The sequence below is a fragment of the Bidens hawaiensis genome, unplaced genomic scaffold (genome assembly GCF_021521415.1).
Source record: "Bidens hawaiensis isolate Kalapana, Puna unplaced genomic scaffold, B.hawaiensis_p1.1 tig00025172_1, whole genome shotgun sequence".
Taxonomy (NCBI): domain Eukaryota; kingdom Viridiplantae; phylum Streptophyta; class Magnoliopsida; order Asterales; family Asteraceae; genus Bidens; species Bidens hawaiensis.
In genome coordinates this window covers 320,497-334,563 of record NW_027493998.1, presented here as the reverse complement: position 1 = coordinate 334,563, position 14,067 = coordinate 320,497, and the positions used below count along the sequence as shown (strand labels likewise).

Genomic DNA, 14,067 nt, shown 5'->3' with positions numbered 1-14,067 from the left:
ACCCGTAGGGAATTATTAAGCATATAAAATGTTTTAGTGTCAACGTGTTCACCATCATGTGTTGCTGACGTATTTTACAAACTATTTTACAAGTAATTAGTATTAGGTGATTGGAGATGATGGATGGCCATTACACGATCTGATAGCTCAGATGATGTTTTTATAATGTAAATGATGTAAATAATAGCTTTACAAGCTAAACTCTTTTTTAATCACATTGGGTGTCTAATCCTCGAGATTTTTGAATATGATAATATTCTAATCAAAGACTTCCGCTTTACAACCCTAAATTCTTATATATGTTCAAAACATGTACCAATGTGGTTACACACATAGGCCCCTAGGTGGGTGTGCCAATAACGGTAGTGATGAGGATCAATGTTTATGATGATGACTAATATGATAACATGCAAAATTTAATTATTATGGTTTATCGTTTGAAGGTTGTTGCACGCAAATGTTATCTTTTTTTTGTTGTATGTGTGGATTATAGTATTTTGGATGGATGTAGTAATACTTTTCTTTTTCGACTATGTTTGGGTTTGATGTGTGCTAGTACTTCTCTTTTTATCTATATATTATAGAACTATGTGATCTTAGTACTTAGGCGTGTTCATAGTATATGTTTTTAGGTCAAACTATGTGCTAAACCGTTGGTGGTTTTTGGTAGCCGAAACCAAACTATATTAACACAAAACACACGGTGAAAATCATAGGAGAACAAATTTAATAAACCTTGTAGAACAATTACAATAAAATATCTTAAACAAATTCATTTGAAAAATCAAATATTAACTTAAGATCAAAACAGGACTAACGTTTAATCTAAATAGGATATCACATATCCGACACGAAGTAAAAGCCAACATGGTGAGTGGATGGAACATATTATCTTTAGTATAACTATGTATTTTCAAAAACCATATATTATAAATATTAAAAAAATAAAATATATTTAAATTATGTGTCATGTAAGAAGTGAAAACGAAGGTGAGAAGTGATATATGAAGATAGATTTTATTGAAGGAAGATTATGTGTTTTTTTTAAGTTAAGATGTAGTTTTATAGTTGTAAACATTTCTTTCACAATCAAGTCATATTTGACTGGAAAGTTTTGGAGGAAAAAAAAAGTTTCTTTCCATTATCTTTATTTTCTTTAAAAAAAAAGACTCAATGATGAAAAAAGAAAATTTTTATTATCTTTTTTTTTCCAAACTATTAAATAAAAAACTCAAAAATGCAAACTAAATGATGTGTGAGTAGAATTTGCTAAAGGTATATATATATCCATAGCCCATAGGATAAAGATTGTTAAACAAAGGTATCTAACACCATGATCAAGATTTGTTTATTATATTACATGGCGTATAAAGTAAGCTTTCTTTCTAGTAACTTGGGGTGTGCACAGTTTGGTTTGGTTTGGTTCGGTTATTAGCATTAACCCAACCTAACCGGTTGGTTATAAGTTCGGTTCGGTTAATTTCGGTTAATAACCGGTATCAAACTTGGGCTAAATTTTTGCTTAAAAATACATAAATTGAATGTTTAAATACATGAAATGATTGTATAAATATATTAAATTGAGATATTGGTACATAAAATGTAGATATAAATACATGAAAATGATAGTATTAAACTATTAATACACATTATACATGAAATAGAGGGAAAACGGCTTGGAAATATTAAAAAAATGAAGAGTTCGGTTCGGCTCAGTTAATTTCGGTTATATCGGTTCGGTTTTCAGTTCGGTTTCGGTTAACGATTCGGTTATTGCTTACCCCTACTAGTAACCATCATCCAAGTGTATATACTTTAATAAAAGAAATATTTGAATTCAAACTTCACATGAAGAGTCTAAAAATCATACAGTTCATAGATGCTTCCTCTTAAATATGTCACATGAAAACACATATATAGTCCGTTTGTGAGTCCGACTATCCGCTTCTATTAAAAGTTAAGATGTTTGAACCATATGTCACTTGTGAAGTCATATTTTTGTTTCTTAATTCTTATCACATGACACAATTCAAACTTGACAAAAGTTTAGCGCCAATTCAAATATCTACAAATTCAACAGGACCCACCCACACCAACCTTATTTAATTTAAATTCAATTCAATTCAATTCAATTCATTCTCCCGCAAGCTTCCTCCCCAAAATTCAAAATCACCCGCCTTCCAAACCCCCCTAATTTTATTTAAACCCACCACCACATTTCATCATCCAAAACAACCAACGATGCCTTCACTCCCCGAAGAGCCTCTCCTCGCCCCCAACCCCGACCGCTTCTGTATGTTCCCAATCCAATACCCCCAAATCTGGGAGATGTACAAGAAAGCCGAAGCCTCCTTTTGGACCGCTGAGGAAGTCGACCTCTCCGACGACCAACGCCACTGGGACTCCTTAACCGATGGCGAACGCCACTTCATCACTCACGTCCTCGCCTTCTTCGCCGCCTCCGATGGCATTGTACTCGAAAACCTCGCCGGCCGCTTCATGAAAGAGGTCCAAGTCGCCGAAGCCCGCGCGTTTTACGGCTTCCAGATCGCAATTGAAAACATCCACTCTGAAATGTATAGTTTGCTGCTTGAATCGTATATTAAAGACTCGAATGAAAAGAATCGATTGTTTCGTGCGATTGAAACAATCCCTTGTGTTGAGAAGAAAGCGAAATGGGCGTTGAAGTGGATCGACGGGTCTGAAACGTTCGCGGAGCGAATAATTGCCTTCGCGTGTGTCGAAGGGATATTCTTTTCGGGAAGCTTTTGCGCGATCTTTTGGTTGAAGAAGCGTGGGCTGATGCCGGGACTGACGTTCTCAAATGAGTTGATCTCGCGTGACGAAGGCTTACATTGTGATTTCGCGTGTTTGTTGTATAGTTTGCTGCGTGTGAAATTAAGTGAGGAACGCGTGAAAGGGATTGTTGCTGATGCGGTTAATATCGAACGGGAGTTTGTCTGTGACGCGCTGCCTTGTGCGCTTGTTGGGATGAATGGTGATTTGATGAGTCAGTATATTGAGTATGTTGCGGATCGGTTGCTTGTGTCGTTGGGGCATGGAAGTTGTATAATGCGCAGAACCCGTTTGATTGGATGGAGTTGATTTCGTTGCAGGGGAAGACGAATTTCTTTGAGAAGCGGGTTGGGGAGTATCAGAAGGCGAGTGTGATGTCGAATTTGAATGGGAATGGGGAAGATCATGTGTTCAAGATTGATGAAGATTTCTGAAGTTATGTTTAGGTTATTATGTTATAGATTGGTTTAGTTTAACTTTTGAAGTTGTGATTTGTGTTGTTACTTGGTTGTTTGTAATAATATTATGGTGTTTTATAATCAAATGAACTGTCAAACATAAACAAGTGTCATCTATAAAAACTCAGTTTCAACTTTCAACACATAGGTCAATAATATGCACAAGATAATTGTTATGTACAATTCACCACCATGGCAGGAGATGTTGCCACTTAGGTTGTGTGGTCTGGCTTGGCAAGAATAAGCAACTTGTTAATTTAATTGGTGTGGGTTAACTAGGTTTAAATACATCTTTAAAACTAGGGATTGGTTGGTGGTGGGGTGGACCTCACCTTTATTAATTATTATGATAGCGTTGTTATTGTGTTTACGCCACAGGGGGAGGAGTAGCATGGCGCCGAAGGGTGTTGTGGTTTGGCATGGTGAGGTGGCCAATGGAGCCTTCCCAGCCTAAGAAAGTGCTTGAAAATTTGGCCAAAATAATTGTATGAAAAGAGTTTAGGAGAAGATAACTAGAAAAGTTTAGGAAGATTTGCTCACAGAGCCTCACACCAGTCTCAATAATTATCAACCAATCATTTTTAGATGTACAGAATACATTACACAAATTACAAAAATGTATTCTATTTGGCCATTTGGGATAACTATGCTAAAATAAATTTTAGTGGCTTATAGAGTAGATTTAAGTTTAAAAGATTTGATAGTTAATTCAAAACACGAAGTCGAGATGGCCGAGTTGGTCTAAGGCGCCAGATTAAGGTTCTGGTCCGAAAGGGCGTGGGTTCAAATCCCACTCTCGACATTCCTTACTTTTTTGCTACTTTGTAAATTTCTATTCATTTTATTTAATTTACATTCAGTATTCAGTTTTCTACATAAGTCTAAACTTTTTAACAACGGTTTTCTTTAATTTCTTTTTAGTTTTTATATAAAATCTCCTTTTTTTCAACGTGTGTGTTTCTGCAACTTTTAATTTGAATGCCATGTTCAATATAAATGGACAAAAATGTTACTTAGCAGCCTAAATATAACCAAATACATAAATGTATGGTTTATAAAACCAACTTGAGGATTTAACCAGTTACATCTCATTTGATTACACAAAGGGATGTAAAGGAACTGAACCGAACAAGATCTTGTTTAACTTTGCTCATTAAGCTTTTACCGGACAAACGAATTTACCGGACAAACGAACTGCTCACGCACGCATAAAGTAACAAAAATTCTTGTTTGTGTTCATTAAAGGTTCAAGAGCACAAGTGAAGACAAACAATGTTTTAATTGATTTGACTAACTAGGATTGGCCAGGGGTATATTTAAATGATATGTTATTTGCTAATTATGGATACTTGCAGGAGTCCTCAAATCACCTCTTAACCTCATGTATGTTAACTAGAACGATTTGGTGACAGATAATTTGCATATGGTTAAAATCTCTGATTCATCTAAATATTATCTGTAAGACAAATGTTAGTGTTTGGCTTATCTCAAGATGGGAATAAAATAAGGTGATTATGGTGGTATTCTTGATGATATGGAATATATTGAAAGAGGAGAAATAATGCCACTTCCAACAATTATAATCAATCTTATTTTAAGGCGGTAGAACAAGTTGAGGAAAATACAACTCTGTGGCTATACTACAAGTCCAACCTTGGCAGCCTCTACTAAAATTTGTATTCTTTGTAACTAAGTGTTTGGCTGGATCATAGGTCCTGCTCTTGGCTCAATTTTGCCCAGCTGTTTGTTTTTTCCTTTGTTCTTTCTAATAAAATTGGTTGTTAAAAAATGAAAAAGGAAAAAAAGCGATTCATAAGCCCCATAGAAAAAGAAAAAACAATAACCGTGAAAAAACACAATAGAAAATGATGTACTTTATATTATAAAACCGAGTACCCAAAATGTTGAATGTAAACTCATTTTCAGGTGGTAAGAGTGGTCCTTTCACCTCTAGCCATCTTTCACACTCTCTTTCATCCATGTTAGCGGCACATAATTCTGTCTCTAATCGTTTTTCAATTTTTATAAATAGTCATATATCACCCCAATCACCTTTCAAGTTTCAACCATTTTCTTTAGTTCAACCAAAGTATTTAATTAATTTCAAATAAAAATACCATAATATTAAATTAAAATAGCATACTAAATAATTGTAAAAAGTACAAGATTTGAAAAAAAAACATAAATAAAGGAGGGATGGAAATGGGTCGGGTTTAGGTATTCCCAAACCCATACCCGGTTATTAAAGTCCATCCCAAACCCGTTGGGTTTTAATCGGGTAATTACCCGTCGGGTTTCGGGTTTTTTCAATCGGGTTTCTTATCGGGTTTTGATAACATGCACGTAGGGTGTACCCTGCTCAAAACTAATGGTTGTCGAATCCAACAAATAAAATAAACCAACTTAACAAACTAAGAATAGTATGAGCGAAAGTAAGGTTCGTGTCCTCAGGGATACAGATTAACTAAATTATACCAAAAATATTTCAGGTCCAGACAAGATTGTTTTAAAAAGGGGGGGGGGGGGTGTGATTTAAACTTGAAATTAGCGAAAACAAATTTATAAAAGAAAAGTGAATTCAAATATGTAAAAACTAATTCCAACACTAAGGCAATTACTTGATTTAATTCTAGCTTATGATCATTAACAATTATGGTGCAATGATTTTTGGTTAAATGGTTTGTATCAATACTAGACATCACGCCGTTCGGACATCCACTCTATCTAATGTCTAATCACACGCCGTTCGGTGATTGGAGCCAACCCGCTACTCCAAGCTCACGCCGTTCAGATCTTAGTGTGCGGGTTGTGAGAGAGAAGTATCGATTATAATCAAACACTCACGTTGTTCGGAGTATTTAACTAGATCATGTGACTCTATAATAATTTTGGGTTCATAGACAAACTCAAAACATTATTTTTTCCTTTTACCAAAACTTAAAAACTGATTAGACATTATTTTTTACTTTTACCAAAACTTAAAAACTGATTAGGGTTTTAAATATTGATGAACTTTATTAGAAAAATTAATAAGTTGATCAAGTTTATTAACAATCTAATATATACCGGAATATAACCGGGTTAAAGATCAAGAATCACACAAACAAATCAATTAAACAAACGAATCACATAACTGTTTCATATAAGTTTTGAAACAAATCAAAATACCATAGTGTTGAAACTAAAATTGATTTAGCCGGACATGATGGCTAAACCAATCAAACCATATATAAAAGAAAACATAAAAATTAAAAGCTCACAAAACAAAAGCCAAATTTTGTTCTTACTTTCCTTTCTGCTGTCGTGATCACCACAAGAAAAAGATATATCCCCCCAATAATTTTGTTGAGTCCACCTTTTAAACCCATGTCATCGTTTCTCTTCATTATCCTCAAGTCAATCCATTTAAAATTCAAATATGCATTCTTGATATCTCACCATCATATCTTCATTTTTTATTTGTTTCTTCTTTCTAGTTTCCAACATATATTTATGGTTATGATTTTAATTCAAGATAGCCATATATATATATATATATTCATCTCAAATTTGTAATGCTGGCAAACTTATTTCTTTCTTCTTTTATTTATTTGTTTTTTCTTTGAAACTGATCACAATGTTTTGGCTCGTCACTCTTTCAAGTTCCAATGACATCTCTCGCGACCGTTCCGCACCTACAAAAATATTAAAAACAATCCAAAGTAGACCCCGCTCCACAAAACAAACGATTCACAAAATAATGTGATATATGAATGATAAATGCATTATATATGGCTAAATTGGGTGTTTAAAGTGTTATAAAACATGCCAAAAAAATACAACTAACAAATCTCCCCAAACTTAAACCTTTCCTTGCCCTCAAGGAAGTCAAGAATATAAATCAGTAATTAAAAATGCTAGGAATTTTTATTTTTATTTTTTTTTCGGGCAAACATATGCAAATATTTATTTATTTATTTAAACCCTTTTGGTACCAGAAAGATTTGTAATGAGATCATAACTAGCATGTTGTTTTTTATTCATTTGAACCCGGGAAGTACCGACACGTGCTATAGCGATTGTTAATATTTTGTGCCCCTTTAAACTCAAACTCGCTTAATCCCAACCAAATGCTTTCTGATTAATAATATACAATATTACCAGCATTGTTCTATTGTCTCCACACCCTACACCCATGACCAAAAACTTACCCGCTTCACGACTTATTGAAGATTTCCAAAACCACACTTGATGCGACCATGCACCCTAACCATAGCACAATAGCTATTATCTTTTAAACGCTTATTTGTTTGGCTCTGATTATGAAAATCGGGAATTTTCTCCCTTTTATGATCCCATAACCATCGCTCGTGATTTACTTTTTCTCTCTTTTTTTTTCTTTTCTTTTTTCTTTACTTTTTTTTCTTTTTCTATATATATATATCTAGGAGGTCAATTTTTCACCTCTTTATCTTTTCCGGTTAATATATATGGAGGTGCTATGACACGAGGGCATGGTGTGTGATAGAGGAAATGCAACTCAACCGATTTATGTCAGGATTCAATCTATGATCACAAGCATTAGGATGAGAAACTAAACACATATATTTATTAAGGTTATTGCACACAACATTAGTGTTCATAAACGGGCCGACCTATCACACATCCCAATTGTCTATGTTTTCCTCCCCATGGTTACTATTACGTTTAAGTTTTGACATGCTAGTTTCCTATCATTCCTCATGTGCAACAAACTTTTCCTAACCATAAAAGGGTTATGCAATTTTTATTTTATTTATTTTTTTATAGATTTTTTTTCAAATTTTATTATTATTATTATTCTATGCCATCAAAACTTCCAATGCAATTTATGTACACCCAAAAATGTAATACATACACAAACTAGATGCAACATAAAGCGAAACATACCTTTCAAATCTCCCCAGGCTTAAAATTCGGCCCCGTCCTCGAGGCTTGAAGTGAGGCGTGAAACAGAACTACTGAGGTGTAAGAAGCGGTCCGACTTGAAGATTATTTCTACAAACGAATAGCCGGTGATGGCGACAAGACATATAGCCAATTGGGGTTAATCTTTGCTCTCTAGCCATGCTTTCACAACTGATAGGAAAACGACCCGTTGCTCTTCACCATAGTAATCTCAACATAGATTTCTTTCAAATAAATCAAATATGATTAATAACATCTGCACCACTTAATATTCATAAAGCACTCAAAAACTAAGGACTTTGAATTCATAAAATTGTTAATAGCAAACTGAAATCCAAAAGAAGTTCTATTATAAAACACACCGTGAAGCCGTGATTTAACAATTCTACCACAAAATAGAGTAACAAACCTGTGCAATGGTAGGGATGGGCGTAGGAGAAGGTCAGAGCCTAATCGGTGATGACCTAAGTAAGACAGAAGCATACCTTGTAGCTCCAGGGATAGAGACGGAAATTGGGTTGTGCAGCGATGGTGTTCGAGTGGTGACAGAGAGGGAGGAATTTTTTTCAAAATGGTGTTTATTTACAAAATAAAAAGGGAAAATGGGGAAAGCCAAAAAAAAAAGGTAAACGGTGTATCCTCTGCTGCCAGTAGAGGATTAGGAAGAACCATTTTGAAAATGTACTAAGATCCGCCATTTGCGGGTGAGGATCAATCATTGGGACCTATTCCTTCGCTGACAATGGAGGATTAGGAACAACACTTAAAAACCGTGTGTTTATTCCGTTAGCTTCAAACTTAGCCGACGTCTAACTTCAAACTTAGCCCCGTTTTAATGATGCATGCATCTGCCATCTAATAAACAGTTTCACCTGCCATCTAACTTTAATATAGCATGCATAAATCCCTTCAAACATGCAACATGTCCTCAAAGCTGCAACATTTCACATGCAAGCCTGCCAAACACCTTCAATACTAATCCACAGTCAAGGCCCGTGAGCCATCACATGCATTCAAAGCTGCTGCCATCACATGCATTCAAGACCCGTGAGCCATCACCTTCAATATTATTAATCCACAGTCAACCCACGAGTAAGAAGACAGACTTCAAAAAAAAAATAATTTCTTCCAAATCCTCCGGTGGCAGTAAAGGATTGGGGGTTTTGAAGTGTTGTTCCTAATCCGCCGTTGGCAGCGAAGGAATAGGTCCCAATGATTGATCCTCACCTGCCAATAGTGGATACTAGTACATTTTCAAAATGGTTCTTCCTAATCCTCTGCTGGCAGCAGAGGATACACCGTTTACCTTTTTTTTACTTCCCCCGTTTTCTTTTTTTTTTTGGTAAATAAACACCATTTAAAAAAAATCAGAGAGGGAGCGGTGACTGACGGCGGTGGGTAACGGCGGTGGTGAGGTTATCGGAGATGAGGATGATGGTGTCGTCGGAACTGGAGGTGTAGACGGCGGTAGCTTGCTGGTGTTGCACTCGGTGGTGGTGTGTTGAAGGTAGGCTGTGGCTGGCAATGTTTTGAAACCCGAACCGGACTGTCCGGTCCGACCGGTCGGACCAGGACCCGCTATGAACACCGGTTCGGTTCAAGCATTTAGCCCGTTTTCTAAAAACCCGTCCGATTCGGGCGGTTTGAGGTTGGCCCGGACCCGGTGAACCGCCGGGTGAACCGGTAAAAGTATACAAATTTGACATTCCAACTAGTTTGCAAGAACCTAACATGTTCCGGCCGCAATTCCCGCCAAAGATTCAACCGTTGTACACCCGATGACTCATAAAACAGGCGGGCTTTGAATGAGAAAAAGGCATAGGAGTACGAAGGAGATGAAGATGGTGAGACGATTGAGTCAATCGATTAGCAGAGCGGCGGTCGGAGGTGGCCGGCAGCGATGATTTTGGTTATTAGCATTTGAAAGAGATGATGGAGTGTAGGAGTGCACGTTGCTTTTAGGTTATTTAACCTTTTTTTTGTTATTAAGTTACATTTTTAACCTTGAAAGTTATAGTTTTACAAGTTTAACCCTAAACTTATTCTAATAATATGTGTAGTTGGTTTACTTTATTGTTTTTAAAGTTTTATATATGTATATATAAATATATATTATTTATTACGTCATCCGGGTCAATGACCGGTTCGACCTCCCGGGTCGGTCCGACCTGTGACCCGGTAAGGCGTCCGGGTCGATGTCCGGTCCGGGTCTGAAAACATTGGTGGCTGGACTTATGTTTGGGATAAACAAGGTGTGATGAAGACCTGGGTGTTTGGGTTTTCAAGAACAACCCAAATTTTTAATTTTTTTTTTCCTCAGAACCCTTACCAGACCGGGTAGATTTTGACACGCCCGGGTCAATGGTATAAATGATTTATTAAATATTTAACACGGCCGGGTCACTTTTGTAGAGAATTTTAACACGGCCGGGTCAACGTTCTGACCAAAACTACTTTCACACCACCGGGTTGAAAACTTTTTTTTTATATATTTTTTATTAAATTAAAACAAAAAAAAGATATATATATATATATATATATATATATATATATATCCAATACATATATATATATATACACGACGAAACCATTGGTTGCCTCCCGCGAAGCACGTTTCTTTAGTGTCTTTGGCTAGACTTATTCTTTTTGAATTTTTTTTAATCAGGTGCCACCATAAACGGAAGAAGTCTTTGGCCAATATTCGGTAACTTTAGTTTTCATGCTTTTTGCCTTTCCTTCTTCCATTTATCAATTTCCATCAATTCCTCCCCAAGCTTGAACTTTTCAATACGCTCATTTGATGCAACATCATATGTATTTCTCTTTAAAATTAAGACTGAAACATCATTGTTAGACAACTCAAAACCTTTATCAATTAGTGGTTCAATAACATGTATAAAATTCAAATATGAGACATCACTCGGGTAACGTATAGCATCATCTATGTTAAAATTTATAACATCCCCGTCAAATTCCATAGAAAGAGTGCCATTATAAACATCGATTTTAGTTCTTGAAGTTTTTAAAAATGGTCTCCCAAGTAAAATCGAACTGGAATTTGGTGTGTCATCATCTTCCATGTCTAGTACATAAAAATCAGCTGGAAATACTAATTCATTCACTTGGACCAACACATCTTCTAATACACCTTTTGGGTATACTACGGATCAATCGGCCAATTGAATGGTCACCCCAGTCCTCTTTAACGGTCCCACATTAAGTGTTTTGAAAATTGAGTATGGTAGGACGTTAATAGAGGCTCCAAGGTCCAGCATAGCTCGAGGCAAAGTAATGCTCCCCAATTTACAAGGAACGGTGAAAACACCCAGATCCTTGCACTTTGGGGGTAATCTCTTTTGTAGCACTGCTGAAATAATTTTCACTTACCTTGACCGTTTCAGTACTTTTGAGCTTTTTCTTTGATGTGCACAGTTGTTTTAGGAACTTTGCATGCCGTGGAACTTGTTTAACGGCATCAAGGAGTGGAATGTTTACCTCTACCTTTCGGAACGTCTCTATGATTTCTTGTTCTTCCCGTTCTTTCCTTGTGCCTCAAAGCCTTTCAGGGAATGGAGGTGGAGGATAAAATTTCACTTCATTTTTAATTGGCTTTGATGCTCCATCCTTTTTATTAACCTTCTCTTCTATAACAACTTCTTCCTCACCACTTCTCAATTCTTTCTCCCCGCATTTCAAGGTAATAGCACAAACATTGTGTTTTGGGGTTTTCTCGGTTGGTGAGGGTAATTTACCTAGAGATTCTATCTTGCTCACCGAGCTAGCAATCTGAGCCGTTTTTTGTTCCAAGTTTTTGATGCTAGCTTCAGTCTTCTGTTGGAAAGTGTGAGTGCTTGTGGCTAGACTTTTCACGATATCTTCTAAAGACATACCCGAGCTACTCGCTTGTTGTTGTACGGGTGGTTGTTGATGAGACTGGAAGTTTTGTTGTTGAACAGGCATTTGAAATGGAGATTGTGACTGATATGGTGGAGGTCTTTGCAAGTAGCTCATATTAGAAGGATTTCCCCAATTCTGATTACCTCGGGGCGGCTCATAATGTCTCGAATTTTGTCCTGAGTAACCTCCCATTGCTTGTGCTTGTCTCGAATCAGTAGGATGCCCAAATTGTAGACATATACCACAAGCTCGGGCTTGTGGTTCTGCACCCTTACTTTTTAGTTGCATGACGACTTTTGTTAGTTCTGCAAGTTGAGTTTCAATGCGAGGAGTATTCACTTCATTAACTCCTCGTGGTGTGTCATCTGTAACATCCCGTTTTCTAGTTTCGGTTAATAAATGAAAATACGAGTTATTATGAGCCGGGCTAGTGTTGGGTAAACGGATATGGGGTATGGACTTGGGTTATGAAGGAAAGAAGGAAGGACCAAGAGCTTAAGCCCATGACCCATAAATAAATAAACCTTTAATCACCCATTTAATTTAATTTCACACCTATTCCATACACCATCAAAACACACACTTAAGCTTTCTCTCTAATTTCTCTCCTTTCTCTAGCCAAAATCACCAAGGAAAACCGATCCCGATCCAAGGTAATGATAGTATGTTATTGTATGAGCTCAAACCCGTTAGATCTAGTTGCGAAACGACGAGCTGACACCTTTAAACCGTTAAAGTCACGAGATCCGGGTGGAATCGGGTATAAAGCGAACCTAAGATGAGCTTAGGGATCACCCTAGCTCAGATCTGGATCGAACGGGACGAAAAAAGGTGAAAAACGAGTTAAAACTCGTTTTTTCGGTGAATCCGCGGTTTTCCGAAGACGACGCCGGAAAAGGTTATACGAGGTAAGAGATGTCAGAGAATGTTCTGACATTCTCTAACCTAACCCTAATTCACTAACGGGAAGTTAACGAATTAGAGGTAATTCGTTAACAGGGAGTTAACGAATTAGAAGCATTTCGTCAAGCGACTCGTTAAGGATAAGTTAACGAACTAGCTCCCGATTCGTGTTGACCGTTCGTTAAAATAAATAACGAATTAGAATATTTCAATTCGCTACATGGACTGGTTCACTATACGGACTGATTCGTTAAGGTCCAATTCAATTAAATAACCAGTTCGTTAAGGGTTCAATTCGTTACAAGAACCAGTTCGTTATGGTAACCCAATTCGTTAAGAATAAGTAACGAACTAGAAGTTAAGAAAATGGCAAGAACAGTCTATGGACTTAGAAAAGAATGAGATAATTACACAATAACCCTTGGACTTTGATAATTTATGAAAGATGCTTTTAAAGGTTAGCGAGTAACGATTAACTAATCGGTAATGGTCCAATGAAGTAAAACCGACTTAGATACGTGAGATTTATTAAGTAGATGATAAGAAGAGCTAGAGCCGTATTTAATATATGTATGGTTATACAGTCAGTCGTGCTCTGCTCAGGAAGGGATTGATTATAACCAGTGAACGTAATCGCATTCAGGTGAGTTTCTAGCCCCACTTTTTTATTATGTTTTCGGGGCTGTGTGCATACTCGATGTGACAGTTAATACACTTACCTTAAAAGGTAAGTGTATGCCTTATATGAATTATGTATGATGATTGCTTGACGGTGCATGAACGATCTTCGGATATTTCATGGACCGTCAGGTGGTAGCTAAAGATATGAATGATATATATATGGTGTATGAATTATGTATGTATGAAGCATGTATGATGTATGAATGATATATGTATGATATGTAAATAGTACGTGAATGATCTTCGGATATTGCATGTGTTATTATGGCAAGTATGTAAAGGACATGTATGTTACAGTAGCACAATATAAAGGAACCAGACCCTAATAAAATCTGTGAGGATAGGGACCAGACCCTAATAATATCTGTGAGGATAGGGACCAGACCCTTATAATATATGTGATGGT

General features: G+C 36.5%; 1 non-coding gene and 1 pseudogene across 1 annotated transcript; both read left to right on the top strand.

Annotated features, from left to right (window-relative positions):
• The first annotated feature begins 2,231 nt into the window (after nucleotides 1-2,231).
• LOC143570896 (ribonucleoside-diphosphate reductase small chain-like) lies at nucleotides 2,232-3,292 on the top strand (annotated as a pseudogene).
• Nucleotides 3,293-3,975: 683 nt separating this feature from the next.
• TRNAL-AAG (transfer RNA leucine (anticodon AAG)) lies at nucleotides 3,976-4,056 on the top strand. The gene has a single exon. It is a non-coding gene; the product is annotated as a tRNA-Leu (tRNA).
• The last annotated feature ends 10,011 nt before the right edge of the window (nucleotides 4,057-14,067 follow it).